This window comes from Podarcis liolepis (assembly GCF_965112155.1).
Source record: "Podarcis liolepis genome assembly, chromosome: 6".
Lineage (NCBI taxonomy): Eukaryota > Metazoa > Chordata > Lepidosauria > Squamata > Lacertidae > Podarcis > Podarcis liolepis.
The window spans coordinates 19,942,023-19,962,754 of NC_139559.1; the positions used below are offsets into that span (position 1 = coordinate 19,942,023).

At 44.5% G+C, this 20,732-nt stretch overlaps 1 protein-coding gene across 2 annotated transcripts in view; it reads left to right on the forward strand.

The window, feature by feature from the left end:
• LOC310709054 (opsin-5-like) overlaps positions 1-20,732 on the forward strand; it is a 65,793-nt gene that overhangs the window by 17,247 nt on the left and 27,814 nt on the right. The window contains exon 1 of one of the 2 annotated variants that reach the window (XM_083508183.1): positions 5,964-6,215. The exons of the other annotated variant lie outside the window; for it this stretch is intronic. The gene's annotated coding sequence lies outside the window, so the exon portion shown is untranslated. Of the gene's footprint in view, positions 1-5,963; positions 6,216-20,732 lie in introns of those variants that run through there. 2 annotated transcript variants of the gene reach the window in all.

Consider the following 20,732-nt stretch of genomic DNA (forward strand, 5'->3'; position numbering starts at 1 on the left):
TATACGGTTATTCTATGAGCTAATGTTGTGGGGAAAATATTCAGGGATGGCCCCAGATAAGGATGAGGAAGAAAATCGCTGCAGTTAGGATTTAAATCCAAAACCTGTCAAATTCACACTTTCTGAGACAAAAACACAACCATTGTTCACAATTCACACTTATCCCAATTTTGCAGTGCTGTTCTCCAACCCAACAATGTTTACAGAAAAGTAAGCTTTAGGGGAAAGTGGACAAAACAATGAACATATTGGTTAAACTAACATACAACACTGCATTATATTAGGAAAGTTTGCTTGGGAAAATGGGTATATTAGTTTGCCTTTTTTAAAAAACACACACACATACATTCAGATAAAGTGTTTAGAAAAGCAAAAAATTAGAATATATAACATGACAAAAAGAGAGGCAGTCATAAGGATATTTTGCAGCTTTCATATTTGTTAAGGGTACCAACAAACACACACCAAATAAAACAACAACAACAACAACAACAACAACAACAACAACAACAACAACAACAACAATAATAATAATAATAATGTGCCCAAATGCTTTTTTTTGGGGGGGGGATAGGAATCACATATCCCAAACGTCCAGCAAAGCAGGTGGAAATGCACTTTTTTCTTGAGAAATGTGGAGAACTGGATTTAAGATAAGAAAAATAAGAGCACCAACACTGGAACATCCTCCATGACCTAGCCCCAAGTGCTGGCACCAGTGGGCACCTGATACCCACCTCCCCCTCAGATGGGTGCCCCAACGCCCCACCCAGCCTTCGTCTTTCTTCCTTCTTGTTCACTTATACAAGCAGTGACAAGAGTAAGGAGAAGCAAGAAGCAGCCTCTACTTGTCTTGACTTCCTTCAATGCAGTGGTTTGGACTGGGTGCAAGAGAGGGCGGGTGAATAGGCAGTGATGAGGAGGTGGATCCACTTAGGAAGGGATCTGCTTAGGGAGGTGGAGCCACTTAGGGAGGGAGTTCACTGAGGACACCTCACCCAGTGGCCACCCCCTCCCAAAATCTGGAGCTGACAATGAAAGCATTTCTCAAATATGGGTGCAACACCACAGAGGCCCTACTGGACAATACAGTTCTGTTTAACATAGGGGTGGGAAACCTCAGCTCTATTACGGAATGTGGCCTTCCACCCCACTCTTGTCTGGCCCTTGAACACCCCAGTTTAGGGCTTTTTAGCTTTCGTTTTTTTAAATTTTTAATGCGTTTTAAGCATAAAGAATGTCACTGATTGCTACCTGCTCCTGCTGCTGATGCCTTGATTGCTTGATTTAGGAGTTTGTTCTTTGTATGATTTAAACTGCTTCTTAAGTTGCCTTGGAAATACAGGTGGATGTTGGTGTAAGGGGGGGGATATATAGGAAGGTGAAATATTGGGTGCCAAGACCCAAGTTTGGGGAAAGTACCCTTTAGTGAGAGAATCCCAGCAGAGATTTAAAATCACATGCAGCAAAGTGTGGAAATATAGGCTTCTAGATCTTTGAAAATATACCCTTATAAGTTCCAAAACTTCCATCTTCCCCCAGCATAGGAAAAGACCACACATTTGGTAAGTTAAAATTTTAGATACAAACTCTTGAGAGGTCAGGTTCATGTGCATTTTCTTACATCAGTCAGAAAATTTGCATAGGGAGTAAAACTTGGCTTTGTTGCTAAGTGGTGAAAGTTCCTAAATTATTGGTACAGGAACTCAAGAGAGGCTTGTAAGCCTCTTCACACTGGGAAAAACAATAGACCTGATTACCCATTTCTTCCCAAAGTAAGGGAAGTGGACATAGCTAAGCCTGGCAGGCCAGCTTACTCTATGGTATTAACCCCTTCATGCATTAAGTATAATAAGCATGTTGGTTACATGAGGCTGGCTATCCCATAGTGGACAGGTGGGTTATCAGTACTTTAAATAAACAACACAGCCAGACTGCACAGCTTTGCATTTAACATGCAGGCGTTTTAACAATTCAAATAGCACCAGAAAATTACCAGGGGAGGGGTGATTATAATTATTGGCATCACATCTGGCAAGGAAGGGAACTTTAACTCTTTTCTCCTCAGCTGTGGTTCTGAGGAAAAACCCTCCTTTTGAAGCAGGTATTTGCTTTGGACGTGCCAATGGAAGATTTCCTTCTGATGCAAACACGAGCTTCAGGGTTACTTGGCAAAAGGCTTACATTCTCCGTCCATGCATGCTGTGATCCTTATAATTCTCAGCTGCCTCCCAATTGAGGCTATCTGTATTCTTAATCACTCGCACTTCAAACGCAAAGATGCATTTAACATCATATTGAATTCAGCTCCCAGCCTCCAAAAATCTGTGCAAAGGCCCTAGCAATTGTTCCTCTGTGACAGTTCTACTTGGAAGCTGTCCCCAGCCTTGATGCCAGCAGAGCAGAAGCTGTTTTGGACTGTTGTTTTCCCCCCATGGCATTATGTGATCCAAGAAGTGCGCTCCAGGATCGCTTGAGGTACAAATGGACTTGCCAGTATTTTTTTTAACCAAAAATAAAATCACTCTGTTCCTGTGTGGGCTTATCCACACTTACCTTTCTCCTCCATTCTTTCCAGGCAGGATCCATGCTTAAATAATTACCCTCACCGCTTTGCGACCAGGAGGGCAGCGAATGGGGTGGTAGTTCAGAGCCTTTGTGTCTCGGTCTGGTTCACGAGCAGTCAAAGTCCTGGCTGGGGACATCGGGACCGAGGGCAAGATGGCGGGGTGGGAGCAGGAACGGGAGTCCAGAAGCCAAGAGTCAGGAAGCCAAGAATTCAAGAGTCAGAGAGCCGGGAGTCAAGAAGCCAAGGGTCCAAGGGTCAGGAAGCAAGGAGTCATGAAGACAAGGGTCCAAGGATCAAGAAGCAAGGAGCCAAATGCAGCAAGGCAGGGAACGCGTTGCTGTGGCAAAGAGCCAAAGGGAAATGCTGACATTATATCCCTTCCTGGCTCTTGCCACCAGGTGCTTTGAGTTACCAAGTGGCCTCATCTGTGAGGCCACGCCTTGCCTCTTCAGAACAAAGCCCCCAGGCCTGCAAAGTCCTACTGGTCTCAGGGCCTGGCTCCTGCACACACTCCTGACACTTTGTGGGTACCAGGGGAAGATGTCAAAGGCACCCTTGCACCCACAGTTGCCTCAATAGTGACCCCGAATTGTAGGGTTGTTGTTAAATGACATTTCCTCCAATTCAGTGGTAAAGATCAGGTTTTCCAGGGGGGAAGCATTGGGAGAAGTAGATGAGCCCCAAGAGAGATAAGTGGTGGATGAAGGGGTTCAGGCTGATCTGGGGTGCGTGGAAGAGGGAGGCTACAGATTCATCCAGCAATTCTGGCTGATTTGGGGCAGGAGGGAATGGACACTGCAAAAAGGAAAAGCACCGGCCCAGTTTCAATCAAAATGGAGCGCCGGGCAAGGGGAAAGAGAGTCAAATTGCTTCGTGAAGCAAACTTGTTGCGAAAGCAGGCGGCTCATTTGCAGTTGGCTCACGTCTCAAAGTCAATAGCTTGTCTGTGTCACAATGAAATTTCATTTTTAAAAACAACAGAGGCAGGAGTCTGGGTTAAGTACAATGGAAACATTCCTACCTGTTGCCCAGGAACAATTTCATCCGCTTCTTTGGGAGACAAATGGGGGCAACGGAGAAGAAAAATGGGCCAGTCTGTTGCTCAACAAGCTGCGGCTATTAAACTGTTTGCTTTGCTGTCACCAGCAAAGGGGCTGGTGGGGAATGTCGGAGGTGGCGTGCTTGTTCACACAAGAAAGAAGCAAAACCTCGACTCCGGCATCTTTATCATTTGCCTAGCTGCTAGCACTTTAAGTGCTGTCCAAAGGTACACACAAACACAAATGGAAGAATCGGCTGGGCCAAGAGATGTGTTGCTCTGGCTTTGTGGTATGACTGACACAGTCCTAGCACCCAATTCAGGCACCTCAGGGGATATGGTGGTCAGGCTGCTACCCGGAGTTTCTGTGCTACCTTCCAAAAATGGCAGTGCTGCAGGATATTATGGATCAGCAGCACCTACAGCCTTATTTATTCACCAGTTCTCTTACCCACCTGCTTCTTATGCCTATCAAGAGGGACGAAAGCTGCGTCCTGCTTGCACCTTCTCTGGTTTGCAATCTGGCAAGCTTAATATGGGGGTTTCTTAGGTCAAGAGAGGATTGTGCGTATCCAAACTGCCTGTCCAATTTCTTTTTTTTATATTAAACTAGGATTTATTTGTTTTTACATTGAAAGGAAAACTAGCAAATAAGCAAACAATAATTACACAATTAAAAAACAACAACACCAGATGTATGAGTAAACTTCAAATAACAATGATTTATTTTATAATCCAGAATGTCAGTCAAACTCTTACCAGTTTCTGCACCCATGTGTGAGCCACATTCGGTACCTAGGGCAGAGGTTTTCAACCTTTGTGAGTCCACTGCTCCCTTGACCAACTACATTATTTCTGCGGCACCCCTATGGGGCTCAGGAGCCCAGTTATGCCCCCTCTTCTCTGCAGAGCTGGCAGCCTCTCACCCTTTGTGGAGTGATCCCTCAGCCTCCTCTCATCTCCTCTCCTCTCCTCTCCTCTCCCCTCTCCTTAGGAATCCTCTGGGCAGCCCATGTTTCTAAGCTGCCTCCCCTGCCCCAAAGAGAGGTGCCTCCTCACGCTGCCCCACAGGGGCCTGGGAAGCACCCCCTGGCCAGCCCCAGAGGCACCCTTCACCTGGGGAGCTTGTAGCCAGGGCTGCTGCAACAAACAGCTGTGCAAGCCTTGGGGAGTATCTGAGGGTATCTGAGGAGGGAGGGAAGGAAAGAGGGACAGAGGCTAGTGTTTCCCACGGCACCAACATTCAAGGCACCCCAGGGTGCCACGGCACAGTGGTTGAAAACCACTGACCTGGGGGAACTGAATACATGGCTTTTATAAGAGTGGAAATGTGTTGCCTCTGCATCATTTCCCACAATTTGTTTCCCATGGTTTAGAGTAAAATATCCAATGCTGCAACAGAGGACACGGAGTCTTTGTAAACCTCATGCATCTGAATGGAACAGGCTTGCCAATGTTTGGTCTGGAAGGGTGCATTGGTGCTTTTAATAGCTGCGTCTTACTCATGAGAGCAGCAATAATTGCTGTAGCCCTCGCTGCCAACACAACCATTAAAGAGACATGAACAGCCTTCTTTGGGTCTGCTGCTGCCAGGTTTTCCACAAATGATGCTTACATCAGATTTTCCACTTCCCCACATGTTTAAGCCGAATAATAAAGTGACATTGATTAGAATGAATGCCAGGTTTCCCCATCTCTCTCAACCCCGCCCCCCCTTTTCACTTGCTGCCATGCATAACAATGATTGAAGCGATATATTATGGATTAAAAGCTGTTTTTAGGGCCTTTCCAAATGGCAACCAGCTCCCTGGATTATTATTGTTTATTTTAGGCCTGGCCCTGATCCCATGCAGTCATGCAATACCCTGTCTGGTGTCTCCAAGAGATGGACAGGAACAACGACAGCCTTCCTACAGGAGGGCTATCTGCTCAGTGCTGTTTTGGTTTTTTACAATAGGAGAGAAGCGCTGTTCATTATGGAAAGACTGTGCAGCCCTTGATGAAAGTTTTAGGAAAGAGAACCGGAGGAAAGGAAGGCATGTGCTGTTTGGCCAAGGCATAAATGATTGGTTTGGGGGATCCATGCTGGAGTGGAAGAAACTCTTATATAACTTGTCAACGAGAGGTATTTTCAGAACGTTCAGTTGGTCTTTATGGAAATTCTCTGTCAAGCAGCAGAAACCACTACAGACCTGGAGTTGTACTCACTACTGGGTAGATAATAGGCACACAGGGATCAGCACCTTAAACACTTGGGCCCCACCCACCGTCACTGTGCACAAGCTGCCCAAAGTTCCCACAATGCCCTGGAGTGTCACCACATCAGAAGCATTGTGGGAAATGGGAAATGGTGGCTGATATCTGCCCATACTTCTGCCCCTAGGGAAGTCTGCAGCTGGGGGCCCACCAGTGGACACTTTGCTGAGGGCCCCCTCAAATTTCGAGCTGACCCTGACAAAGGGAAATGCAGCTCATCAGGGTAAATAGCAAACATTGCCTAACGCTTTGATGGATCGTGACCCAGGCATCATTTATGGAAAACAAGCGCTCGATTGCCGAGGTGAAATCTGAGTGAGTCAGAGGATTCCGCAGTGCACTTTGCCTGGTGTAGGTGTGAAAGCACGCAGCTCTCCTTGATTACTTAGCAAATGCTAGAAACCAATATATGCAAATTCATGTGTCTGACGTGAGGTTTGATCATTTTCTTTGTGTGCAAACAACGTTTGTCACATGGGCAAAGCTCACGAAGAGATTTTCCCCCCCAACTTCTGCACTCTGTCAGCTTATTATATAAAAATTAATTATGCTGTGTTTACAATTGCTGAAGGAAGGCCAGGAATTTTCCTCCATTACTACCAAATGTCACTGAGTGGGCAGAGGGTATACTGGCTTCTAAATAATGAAAGTATGGATACAGGCACGCACACAAAATCCCACACATTTAGGAAAAGATTTGAGAGGAAGGAAATACCCCCTTTGTGGCATGAATATCTTCCACTGCATTCCAGGCAATTAAGACAAAGTGGTGGGGGTCAGGGGGCAGAGATCAGAGGGATGAGTTTCAGAGAAGCCTTGCAAATTAATAACATTCTCGAAATCAATACAGTTAAACCAACCAGCCCCCAAAACGGATATATTCAAGCATAATGCAATGGGATGGATTATCACTAGCAAGTAATCTAATGCCAAAATAACTGCAGCTGAACAAACAAAACAGCAGCCATAAAACAGGGCAGTAAAAGAGGATATTAGCTACATGTATATTAACTGTAAAGTACCTATTACGTGAAAAAGCAGGCGGGGGGGAGGGGGTTGAGTGGAATAAATGGCTGTTTGGGTAGTGGCTAATCCCATTGTTCCTCCTGGGTGGGATGCAGAGAGAGACCTGTGGTTTTCTGTTCTTTGCACATTTATAATGCCAGTTTATTAGTGCTGAGGATAATTACAAGTCTTGGCCACCGAAATGACAGATGCAGGCGAAGGTATCTGGAAGTGGTTGCATGCCGAACATGTACATGCCAAACTGTTGATTTGAATGCTGAACTGCAGCTGTTTGTGTTTCATTATTTATCGTGTTTGTACCCTTCCTGACCTGCAAAGATTTCAAGGAAACAGACATAGCTTATCCCACTTTATCCTTGCAGCGAGCCTATGAAGTCAGCTGGGCTGAGAAATTATGAGATGCCCACCGTTGCTGAGAGCACTTGGTGGTTAGGCAGAGATCTGAATCGAAATTTCTCTGGAAAGTAGATTTCTTCTGGTCCCTGACACTGCATATCAATTCTTACCACGCCATGAGTCATATTATGCATCTTACGCATGTGTGAGTAATGCATAGTTGTGCGTGTGTTTGTAAGTCCTGCTTCGTTCAATTGGATTTACTCTCAAGTAAAACAACAACAGAGTCTTGTGTGAATTCTTTTGCATAGAGATTGTCCCATTTCTCCTATACAGAAAGGTATTGCTGGCAGATGATGGCATATATCACTTTGGAAGATGGCGAATGAAACCCCAGAGGTTCTGGATGACCTAACATCACCCATAGTATCATGACATTGATGTTCTGTAATAGTATTGTCATAAAAGATAGATGTGTGTCTCTGTGTGGTGCATATGCTTGTCTGTCTGTCTCCCTTCTGTCTCCCTGTCTACTCCCTGTCTACTACTCCCTGTCTACTACTACTCCCTGTCTACTCCCTTGGACTACTGCAATGTGCTCTATGTGGGGCTACCTTTGAAAGTGACCCAGAAACTACAACTAATCCAGAATGCGGCAGCTAGACTGGTGACTGAGGGCAGCCGCTGAGCCCATATAACACCGGTCCTGAAAGACCTAGATTGGCTCCCAGTACATTTCCGAGCACAATTCAAAGTGTTGGTGTTGACCTTTAAAGTCCTAAACAGCCTTGGCCCAGTATACCTGAAGGAGCGTCTCCACACCCATCATTCTGCCCAGACACTGAGGTCCAGCGCCAAGGGCCTTCTGGTGGTTCCCTCACTGCGAGAAGCTAAGCTACAGAGAACCAGGCAGAGGGCCTTCTCGGTAGTGGCACCCGCCCTGTGGAACGCCCTCCCACCAGATGTCAAATAGATAAACAACTACCTGACATTTAGAAGACATCTGAAGGCAGCCCTGTTCAGGGAAGTTTTTTAATGTGTGACATTTTTATGTATTTTTAATCTTTGTTGGAAGCTGCCCGGAGTGGCTGGGGAAACCCAGCCAGATGGGTGGGGTACAAATAATAAATTACTATTACTATTACTATTGCACAGGAGGATGCTTTATGCACCCAGAGTCACAACACTAGCATTTGTTTGTTTGTTTCATTTATATCCCACCTCTCCTCCCAGGAGCTCAAAGTGGCACAAACAGATATCCCCTTTCCCATTTTATTCCTCAAAACAACCCTTTGAGGTAGGCTCATAAAATTTGCGGATGGCACTAAACTGGGAGGGGTAGCCTTGAATCAGGATTCAAGATGACTTGCACAGATTGGAGATCTGGGCCAAAACTAACAAAATGAATTTGAACAGGGGCAAATTTGCAATGTTCTACCCTTGGGAAAGAAGAACCAGCTACACAAATATAAGATGGTGGGCACCTGGCTTGCCAGTAGTATGTGGGGAAAGGATCTAGGTGTCTTGGTGGACCACCAGCTGAACATGGGTCAACAGTGTGATGCAGCAGCAAAAAACAACAACAAATGCTATTCTAGGCTGCATCAACAGAAGCATAGTGTCCAGATCAAGGGAAATCATAGTCCTACTCTATTCTGCTTTGGTCAGACCACACCTGGAATGCTGTGTCCAGTTCTGGGTGCTATAAGTTAAGAAAGATACTGACAAGCTGGAATGTATGCAGAGGGCAGCCAAGATTATCAAGGGTCTGGAAACCAAGCCTACAAGGAACAGTTGAGATACTTGGGTATGTTTAGCCTGTAAAAGAGAAGATATGACAGCCATCTTCTAATATCTGAAGGGCTGTCACAAGCTTGTTTCCTCCTGCTTTGGAGGGTAGAACCCAAACCAACGGCTTCATGTTACAAGAAAGGAGATTCCAACTAAACATTTGGGGGGAAACAGTAAAAGCTTTTTTGACAGCAGAACAGACTCCCTCAAGAGGTGGTTGGGCAAGGTAGGCACATGGAGGTAAGTTGCGGGGGGAGACCTTGTTGATTAGCTTAAAATATATGGTTCAGCAAAGTATTAGGCTGTTCCCATTCTGGGAGGAAATGTAGCTTCTAATTTGACTTGGATGAATGGATGATGTCAAGTATCTGCAAGCCATTGTACCTTTCAGACGTTGACTCCAACTCCCTTACAGTCCCACCAGCATGGGCAATGGTCAGGGTCATTGGCAGATGGAGCTTCATCTGAAGGGCACATGGCGAGTCCTGCTGATCTAGCCTTTGAAGGCAGGTTCTGCATGGCAATGTTCTATTTGCTTTTATTTGTTTTGTACAATGTGTGTTAATCGAAAGAGGCAGCTCCTCCCTTGCTTCTCATAAGGGGCAATGCTATTTTCCAAGCTGAATGACAGCAAGCCCTCTGGAAAAATCAATGCAGCTTAAGGTTGGAGCAGCAAGAGGTCATGATCTAGCAAGAAAACAAATCAGTGTCATAAGATCCCTTTCTTTAAAAAAAAATCGCTAATAACGATTTGCTGGATTACTTTGCTCTTTCGTGAACATGTTACCTGAAAATACAGTGGAGACAATCCTGTCTGTCCACTTTTCACTTCCAGCTCCTTTAGCACAATGCCCCAAATCTAAAAACTGGCAGTGAATGTTCAGCAAAGGGCCATATCTCATTGGTTGTGCACATGCGTTGAATACCAACGATTCCAGGTTCAATCCTTGGTGTCTCCACATAGGGCTGTGAAGGACTCTGGTCTGAAGTTTTGGAGAGCTGCTGCCTTTCAGTGCAGAGAAAGCTGAACTAGGTAGATCAACACTCTCAGTCAGCAGGAAACAGTTTCCAGTCTTCCATCATCATCATCTCAAAACTTTTCAGTTTGGGTTCAGGCCAAGTTACAGGACTGAGTCAGCCTTGGTCCCCTCTACTGTCCCTCCTCCTTCGAGAGAAGGAGGGGACAACGACTATGCAACCCTGTTGATCTTTTGATACCCTGGGATCCTTCTGAGCCGATTTAGCGGGATGAGTCTTGGAGGCCCTGTTTTGCAGTGGTTCAAATCCTATTTCCAGGGTCAGTTTCAGAGATGGGGTGATTGTCTTTTGGCCCCCTGGTCATTGTGCTATGGGGGTGCCACAAAGCATCAGCTTGTCCCCAGTGCTATTTAGCATCTAAAGTGGTACCTTGGTTCCCGAACGGCTTGGCTCCCAAACATCGCAAACCCACTCTGTGGGTGGGTAATTTCCAAGTCTAGATAATTGTTCAGTTCCCTGCTTTAGATGGGGTCATGCTCCCCTTGAAAGAGCAGTTTTGTAGTTGGGGAGGGGGTGCTCTAGGATCCATCTTTGTCACTAGAGGTTCAAGTGACCAGAGTAGCTAGGAGTGTCTTCTACCAGCTTCAGCTGGCAGGACAGCTGTGACCATTTCTAGACTGGGATAACCTGACCACTGTCAACAATGTGCTGGTAACCTCCAGGCTGGACTAGTGCAATGAGCTCTCTGTGGGGCTGTCCTTGAGAGTTGGTGCAAAATGCAACAGCTCAAGGACACACTGGGGCAAGATATTGCCAACACACTTTCCCACTGTTGAAAGAATTGCACTGGCTGCCAATTAAGTTCAGTTTAAGGTGCTGGTTTTGGTGCATAAAGCCCTGCATGGCTTGGGGCCAGGATACCTGAAAGAGCATCTCACCCCTTATATATCCATTCTTGACATTGTAGCAATGGGGCCTTTAGTGTTGAGACACCTGCCCGTTGGAATGCCCTCTCTTTGAATATTAGGCAGCTGCCATCTCTGTTGTCTTCTTGGTACCTGCAGATGACCTTCCTCTTCCAACAAGTCTTCTAAGTTGATATCTTTCCCATCTGTATTGGGGAATACAGATTTAACTGTTTTAAATCCTTTTTTTTTATTGTCTTATCACTTGCTGCTTGCCACCCATGGCTCCTTTGGGAGGAAGGGTGGGATATAAGTTTAATGTAATAAAATCATCATCATATATAGCTCAGTCGGTAGAGCGTGAGACTCTTAATTTCAGGATTGTGGGTTTGAGCCCCGTGTTGGGCAAAGGATTCTTGCATTCCAGGGGGTTGGACGAGATGACCCTTGGTGTTCATTCCAACTCTATAATTCTATGATTCTATCATCATCATCATCATCCTATTGTAACTGACAAGTACTATATCAGGATGCCACTGAGATAACATGGGAACGGTTGGTGCACCGCTGCAGCTCTACACATATAGCAATTATACGGAGAGTTCAACCCATCTCTCATACACTGTCACAAGCTTTTATTGCACAGAGACCACTGCAAAGCCAACATCCTCCAGTCATACCACAAACAGATAATTTACAAAATAAAGTGTGCATGGACAGCATACATAAAAATCCATCATAAACAAAATCCATATTTTACTGCACATCAAACTTAGCTCAGCTAGAAGTGTTAACAAAATGATTAAATTCCATTAAAATCATTATCAGAATAAATTAAAGAGCATTATTTCCCAACAGCTGCATCACATCATTCATGTTAAGCTTGTGGTCTACTAAGACCCCTAGATCCTTTTCACATGTACTGTAAGTAGACTTACTGATGGAGGGAACAGGGGGCATGGAGAGTGTTGGGTCCCCAAAAACTTGAAGCTGACTGTGGGGGGGGGGGTTGGTGCCAACTCAAAACCTCAGTGCTTACCAGAGTCTTGAGTGGCTTATAACCATTTTATGCTCGTGGTACCTGTTGATGGTAAAGTTATATAATTCTACCTTGCCATCCATTGTTTTAAATCTTCCTTGATTCAGGCGTTTCTTATTGTTTTACATTATGCAGCGTCATAGTCTTGGGAAGTCTAAGAAACCAAAAAAATCTGCAGAGTTTTAAATCTGCAGTTTTTAAAGGTACAGTCTGACATCTTGATTCAAAATGACAGCCAGTTGTATCCAAACAAACACAGAAACCTGCTTCTTGGTCTCAGGAACCAACCATGCCGCAAAAATTTCTTATGTTATCTTAGGAGTGTACGAATGCATAAAGAACAAACAACTTTCCAAAATATAGTAGAAGTTGGCTTGGAGACCCTAATTGGGTCAACATTATAGCCATATAAATGGTTCAAATAAATAAAGAGATATCCTGATTTATCCAACATGGTAGGAATTTCATTTCCAGTTTGGTATCATTGATCTTCATGTTTTTACATATACCATAGACTCTCTCCTGTTAATCAAGAGGAAATCATGAACATTGATTTATGGTTGGATTTTGCCCTAAATTTGCAAACCTGATTTGAGTTCAAAATTGGCATCATCTTTGCAAATTTCCTAGTTCAAAATCTACAAAATAAATTCTTAGCATTCTTCAGATTATAGACTCCTTTTCTACCCCCAGACACAGAGTCTCCCAACAGGCTCCAGTTGGCTCTCAAGATGGCTTGAAGGACAGCTAAGGCAACAAAACTATAAATACTCCTTGCTTCAGAGGCGAAAGTCAGGCCAACGTGTCATTGCACAGCCAAGTAGCTGGTCAGGCTAATCAGTTCAAGAGTGTATGGGGTCCAGTTTCACAGGGAACTTAAAATCTATTGGCAGGGTGTATTGACAGTTTAGCACCAATTAGCACGTTAAAATACACTTACTCTCTAAGCCAATTTACTTGCCACTTGAAGTAATTAGCTCCATCTGTCTGGCTAGAGTGTTGGATGTGAGCATGGCTGTAAAAAAGAAGAGAGAAAATCAAGATAACAATTTGTGGTTGCTCCATTTCTGAGAGCCAATGTCATCAGCACTTCATGCAAAGAAACACTTCAGGAAATTCTCTAGGTAGTCTAGCATCTATTACAAGTTCCATCAAAGTGTATAATTAGTAGCATGGCCTAGAGAGCTAAATGCAGCCCTGGGAATCAGGAATTTGTCAGGTTTAATCCCAACCTGACATTCAGTTCCCTGGCCTGAAGATTCCCCCCGGTGCCTTTTTTGCCTAAAATTAGGGACAGGTTTTCCGTTTTTCTGCAAAGAAATGAAGAACGAATGTTCGCCTAGCCTTCTATCAAAGCTAAACCCCTCTTAACTTCAGTGATGTCAGAATGAATTCTGAGACATTACCACACTTTCAGCTTAAGGCCGAGACAGGGGAGATCCATGATTGATCTTTTGTCTTGACTTTTAAAAAAAGAAAGAAATGCAGCCTCCGGGGATTGCTGAATTAATTGGAGTAGCCGTGTGTGTGTGTGTGTGTGTGTGTGTGTGTGTGTGTGGTTCAACCCTTTCTCTTATGGGCCACTTTTACAGTCAAAGGGTTGCATCCAAAAGTAGTCCTATTCAAAGCAGGCCCATGAAAATTTATGAGCATGACTAACTTAGGTCCATTAATCTCTGTAGGGCAAATATCAGCGCTTGAGGAGGGATCAGCTTTGAATGTGAAAAGGCATGGGGGAAAGTTGGACACCCATTTCCCCCCTATGTCTCTGCTGTAAACAAATTGGCAGCCCTGCAGCGGCTGCATTTAAGGCTCTTTTTAATAAGTGAGGAAATCAGTAACAGATCTCCTTCATAGCGTGGTTTTGGGGCATAAAATTTCAGCTGCCCTGCTCAGATTTTTCAGAAATCTTAGCTTTCTGCTCTTTGGTTTCAGAAACTGAATGCCTTAATCGCTCAGTCGGAGGGCATAGCGTGGTGGGCTGCTGCTGAGGCAATCGTCCTGGGCGCATTGTTGGGGGGTCGCGAACCAGTCTTGCGGTGCTTTGTGAGGCTGGGATCAGATCAGACTCCAGCCTCACAAAGCGGCTCAGGGAGGGTGGCGTGAGAAGGATGCCTTGTCTGGCAACTAAAGAAGAAAAAGGAAGATAGAATTATCAAGAAAATTAAAATTGAAGACAAATGGATTCAAGAACCGAAGGAAATTAGTAAAAACGTTACTAGTTTTTTCGGAAATCTATATAAAGAAGGTCCAGAGAATCTAGAAAAAATAATTGATTATTTGGGCAAAAATAAACTACCAATAATGCCTAAGGAAAAAATTGAAATTTTGAACTCGCCAATAACAGCTATGGAGGTGCAACAAGCTATACAAAGATCAAAACTAGGAAAGACACCGGGCCCAGATGGTCTCCCAGCTAAATACTATAAAAAGTTAAAACAATCACTATTTCTTCCCATGAAAGACCTAATGAATAATATTCTGACAAATGGAAAGCTACCGAAAACCTGGAAGGACAGCTTTATTACTCTTATCCACAAACAGGGAACAGATGCCTCAGTTTTGAGGGGCTGGGATCGAAGGGTACATGACATCCTTCTCATGCCACCCTCCCTGAGCCACTTTGCGAGGCTGGGATCTGACCTGATTCTAGTTTCCCAAAGCACCCTGTGCTGCTTTGCAAGACTGGGATCATTCCAGCCTATGATTGCAAGCGGCAGGCCAATGTGATATCTGAATGGTTGACTCATGGGTGATGGTGAACAGGGACTTTGATCCTGTGCGTCTTCCACATATGATGGATTCATATAGAACCAGAGACTTGTAGAATTGGAAGGGACTCCAAGGGCCACCTGGCATGACCATAGCTGTCACCTTACAGATTTGAAAATAAGGGACAAGCAGCCTCGAAAATAATGGATCAGCAGCCAAAATAAGAGATCAACAATTACTTTGATAAAATACATACTTTGTTGCATGCAAATGGCTTTAGATACCTATTAGGTCCATAAATTACCATATAGCATATATTCAACACAAAAAACAGCAACAATTTGTTGTTGACAAAGGACAGCTGGACATAGAAAGGGCCCCATTACCTTCAGTAGTTTATTTAAGGGACATCATCAATAAGCGGGACATGGCGCTGGGATAAGGGACTGTTCCGCCATATAAGGGACGCTTGACAGCTATGGGCATGACCCCACTGGATCACTGAGATCATTGCTGTTCTTTACCTGATGCAAGTTCCCCTTCTCCATAGTGAAATTGGGTACTCTGCAAGGTTAATGATGCCCACGCCACGGGCGGCGCTAACAAACAGAGGTGCTTGCAAAGAGCTCCTGTACTATGGAGACATTTTCAGCTCTGACCTATGTGCTGTTGTTATTATACAGCAGTCATGGGTGACTCTTTTTAAACCAGAGACTCACCTCCTGCACAGGTGTTCAGGAAACACACAGGAGCAAAGTGGGCATTAAGTATAGCAGTCGCAAGCTAGCAAACAGCCGTTAAGATGTGCTGTGAAGTCACCCACCCATCCTCCCCACTCTGTGAACTTCCGCTTCTTATAAAGCAAGCAAAATATTTTCCCCCACTTACTTGTTATCAGCAGAGGGAAGGAGTACTTTGAAGAAGGGGGAAAAAACACTCGGTACGTTCCACTCTATTACCCCCTATTAACTTTCTAAACACCCTGGAACCTTTGCATGAAATACCAGGAAAACTAATTAGGGCAATAAAGCATGATGATTTTTGTCAGGCACACTCTGAGAAAGTGAACATAACTTTTCCAACTTCCACTTTATTGTTTTTTATGCGCACACATTAGCGAGTGAGTTCCTTGCCATCCTCTCTGCCAGACTCCATAATGAGAAATTGCTTTGCAGTCAAAAACAGAAGTGCAAGGCTTGAAGACAAAGGGGAGGCAGAAGGAGAAAGGGCGAATGACTGAAATGCAGTGTGAATGAATGAATGAATGTATGAATGAATAAAACTGCCTTACCCAGAGTCAGACCGTTGGTCCATTGAGCTTGGTATTGCCTACACTGATGGGCAGCACCTCTCTAAGGCAGCCTTCCCTAACCCGATTATAGTCTCATATTATTCTCATCATCCCTGTACATTGGCTGCACTGATGAGAATTGCAGTCTGCAATACATGGATAATACTTATGGTTATAGGCAGGGATCCTTCCAGAGCTGGATTAAGACCTTCACTGGCCCTAAGCAGTTAAAAGAATATGGTATCCCCATATAGATCTGTTTCAAAACATAAACATAATAAACTGTACTTTTTTATTTTTTGAAACACAACCTACAGCAAGATGGAAAATAATGTTTATTTTTGGTATCCACTAATGCCAGTTTATTCCTTTTCCAGTTGTTTGACCAAAAGGCTACTGTTTCATTCTGAGTTGTCATTTTATTTAACTTTTGTTTGCTTCCCCTACACCACCTTGTTGTTGTTATTCAAGGAACATAGAAATACGTCACTAAATCAAATCAACAGAGTGGGTTGTGCTAGGCTATGTGGACTAATGCTCTCTGATACCAAATGAAGCACCTTCAATATCCTTACATAGGGAGTGGCCTCATACGGCGTCAGACTCCAACTCCCAGCATCTCTCACTATTGGCCATGGTGCCTGGGGCTGATGGGAGTTGTAGTCCAAAATTGCCTGGTGAGTCATTAAGGCATTGAGCAGAATATAGGGGCAGGTTGAAGGCAAATGAATTAAGGTCATGTTGAAACAAAGGCAGCTTATATTCTGCACAGCAGCCACAGGGCCCTTGAGAGAAATGCCACAGTCACAATTAACTTGCTCCATTGTAATGGGAATTCTCACTGTAACTGTGTCAGGGCCTTCAAGCGCAGGTAGTTTTTCTTCCTCTCTTTTATTGAAATAAACTTACCCCACCTTTCTGCAACAAAGGAACGCAAGGCAGCTGGTGGCATCCCGTAAAAGCAGCAGAAAGCAGCAAAATACAAGACAATACCATTATAATTCAGTGCTTCTCCATGCACACAACCTTTCAGTCCTGCATATAGAAAATTAGACGCCTTCCTTAGGGGCTCACATATAGAAGACTCAAGGCAGGATGCAACTAACACATCCATTCCTGCTTGCACAACGGTACTTCCCCCACCCTTCCTCCTCCTCCTCCTCCTCTCCTCTCCTCTCCTCTCCCTCTCCTCTCCCCCAGCCTTCCAGAGCAGATTTGGCGATGGTAGGGGAGGCTTGTGAGGGGAGGAGAAGAGGGAAAGTCCCATTGCACAAGTGTAAATCCTTGCACGGATGTTGCTTGCAGACTATCTTCCTACATGCTTTTCTGATTTTGGAGTTTGGAATGGAAATGGAAATTGGAATGAACTGTTGCAGAGATGGGTCTCTTTTGTTTTGTACTGGAATAATAACTTTAAGTGTTCTCAATTAGAGGAACATCTGCTGTTCGATTCTGCTCCGTTGATTTGTTTCGGCCATTGGCGATAACAGGACATACGTTTTCTGCTTGGTAGTTTCCTGTTTATTTGTTTTATCCTCATCATCAGCAACAACAGCATTACATGCATCATCTACACTTAGATGTCAGGGATAAGGGTTCGTTCCAATCCTTCCAATCCTTCCTCAATATACACATTTTCTCTCTCTGAAGACTTTGGCACAACCCTTCCAATTCCAGCGTTCTACTATAACTAAGTGCAAAAGAAGACACCACTTTTCTAGGAAAAGAGGTGCCAGAACTCACCATAAGCCAATGTGGTGTAGTGGTTAAGAGCGGTAGACTCGTAATCTGGTGAACCGGGTTCGATTCCCCGCTCCTCCACATGCAGCTGCTGGGTGACCTTGGGCTAGTCACACTTCTTTGAAGTCTCTCAGCCCCACTCACCTCACAGAGTGTTTGTTGTGGGGGAGGAAGGGAAAGGAGAATGTTAGCCACTATGAGACTCCTTAGGGTAGTGATAAAGTGGGATATCAAATCCAAACTCCTCCTCCTCCTCCTCCTCCTCCTACTCCTCCTTGCACCTGTGTCCAGTTCTGGCCACCACAGTTCAAGAAGGACACTGACAAACTGGAACGTGTCTAGAGGAGGGCAACCAAAATGGTCAAAGGCCTGGAAACGATGCCTTATGAGGAACGGCTAAGGGAGCTGGGCATGTTTAGCCTGGAGAAGAGGAGGTTAAGGGGTGATATGATAGCCATGTTCAAATATATAAAAGGATGTCATATAGAGGAGGGAGAAAGGTTGTTTTCTGCTGCTCCAGAGAAGCGGACACAGAGCAATGGATCCAAACTACAAGAAAGAAGATTCCACCTAAATATTAGGAAGAACTTCCTGACAGTAAGAGCTGTTCAACAGCGGAATTTGCTGCCAAGGAGTGTGGTGGAGTCTCCTACTTTGGAGGTCTTTAAGCAGAGGCTTGACAACCATATGTCAGGAGTGCTCTGATGGTGTTTCCTGCTTGGCAGGGGGTTGGACTCAATGGCCCTTGTGGTCTATTCCAACTCTATGATTCTATGATTCCTCCTCCTCCTCCTTCTCCTCTTCTTCTTCTTCATAAACGTCTCCCTTGTTCTCTTATAATGGCAATGGCACCTACCTGAGAGGTGCCGGAACTGAGTTCTGGTGAGTTCTGACTGAATAAAAAGCCCTGTACACAACATTCACATGATTTAGCATTTACCACGGTCTCCCCTGTGCCTCATTTCCAAAAGGAAACACAAACCCTGGCTAAGAGCCTGGAACCCCTGAAATCTTGCACCGGTCAGAGATTGGGGCAGCATGCAACAGTACAGAACTGTGTAAATTAGAGGGCTTTTTTTAAAAAAACAAAAACATAATTCCAAACTGATGTGGAAATGTGCAGAATTTAACTTAAGACTGGGAAAGTGAGCAACTGAACTTACCAGGTTCATCCATCCCTAGAGAGAGGGGGAATAGAAAAGTATTACACTAAAAGGGAAATTATAAAATTATCCCTATCCAAACTCGCTGCATGTAGAGTGCTGACCAGCACTAGGTTATATCCTTCCAATTAAGGATAGCTTCCATAATTGTTATTATTTGTTGATGGTTTTTTAATGTTGGAGGATGTGCATGGGAACCTAAGGATTACCTTGTTAAGTTGTTTTTCTGAGTAAAGCTCCTTTCGTCTCGGTTCTAAGGAAGCCAACTAAGATTAGTTCACATCTTTCAGTTTAATGAAAGTAAACCAATAGAAAGCCCTTCAATAAGCTGTTTGCTCCAGGTTGGAGGAAGCAAAAAGAGAGCGAGAGCCCTCACATCTCCATTCTCTTGAGCCTTGGATTACATTTTACAGTAAACCTTTCCTCCGCTGGACATTGTGCAACACTTCTGCGTCACAGATGTGAAAACTTACAGAGCCAAAAACTGTTCTGTTCTGTCAAAACCAAAGTTATATCACAAAGGCCTCCTTTCCCTCCCCCATTCAGTTAAGAGATTTGGGCAGCTCGTTTCTGTGCAAGTCAACTCAGAAACAAATGCAAGAGTATTCAGCTGGGTTTTAAAAGCAGATCTTTGCCAGATCAGACTAAAAGTCCATCTGCAACAGTAGCCAACCAAATGCTCTGGAAACTTGCAGATAGGGCACAAAAGCTGCAGCCCCACACTCTTTCCCTGGGTCTACAGCTGCTCTTTGTCCACTGGTGGCTACAAACCTTGCCTCAAAAAACAAGGCTACTTGGAGTCGTGCCTCCCCAGCTGATCTCAGTAGCCAAGCAGAAACATATGGGATCCATCCACCACTGAAAGGCCTATTCCCTTGCTGCCACTCATTGAACCTCAGTAGACACTTGAAGAAGGACCTCAGAAGATGTCCTTAATATCTGGACAGGTTCATGGGGCAGTAGGTGCTCCTTTGGATCAGGGATGGGAAATCTGTGGCTGGCAGATGTCATTGGGCTCCAACTCCCATCAGCCCCAGCCAGCATAGCCAAAGGTACAGCAGCTGCAGTCAGACAACATCTGGAGGACCACAGATTCTCCACCCCCACTTTGCATGCCCAGGTTCCAAACTGTAAATGTTTTTTCATATATGTAATCAGTCCCTGCTCTTCCTTCTCCACCTCCTTATTACTGTTTACTCACCCTCCACTCTAAGGTTCCAGACAGTGCTTTTTAAAAGGAAAATAGGTGCCACTACTCACCATGAAGTTATTACAGTAAGCGCAACACTTTTTAACAACAACAAAGGAGGTGCTGGTACAGTCAAGCCTTGTTTCCCGAACAGCTTAGTTGCTGAACAAATCGGCTCCTAAACACTTCAAACTCGAAAGTAAGGGTTCTGGTTTGCAAACATTTTTCGGAAGCTGAAAGTCCGACGCGGCTTCCGCTTGAGTGCAGAAAATTCCTGCAGCCAATCAGAAGCTGTGCCTTGGTTTTCAAACATTTCTGGGAGTCGAATGGACTCCCGGAACGGATTAAGTTCAAGAACCAAGGTACCACTGTACTGCGTGCCCTTGAGTACCCCCTGAAAAAAATGTACTGGTCCCAGGGCGAGTTACAACAATTAAAACACAGTGTTAAAGACAATTTAAAACAGCTTGCAATCACATAAGTTAGGTCCTACAAATACTTATCGCAGGTGTCAAAAGCCAGAGTAGCAGGCGGGAAATGGCCTCCAGCTGACAAAACTAAGAAACAGTTGAACATTTAAAACAGAACTAGTATTTTCGTTTTGTTTTTATTCTCCTTTTAGGCTGCTGTTGCATTGCAAATAACCAATGTACAGGCAAGCGAAAATGGTAAACAGGCCAATAAAAATGTGGACTAGT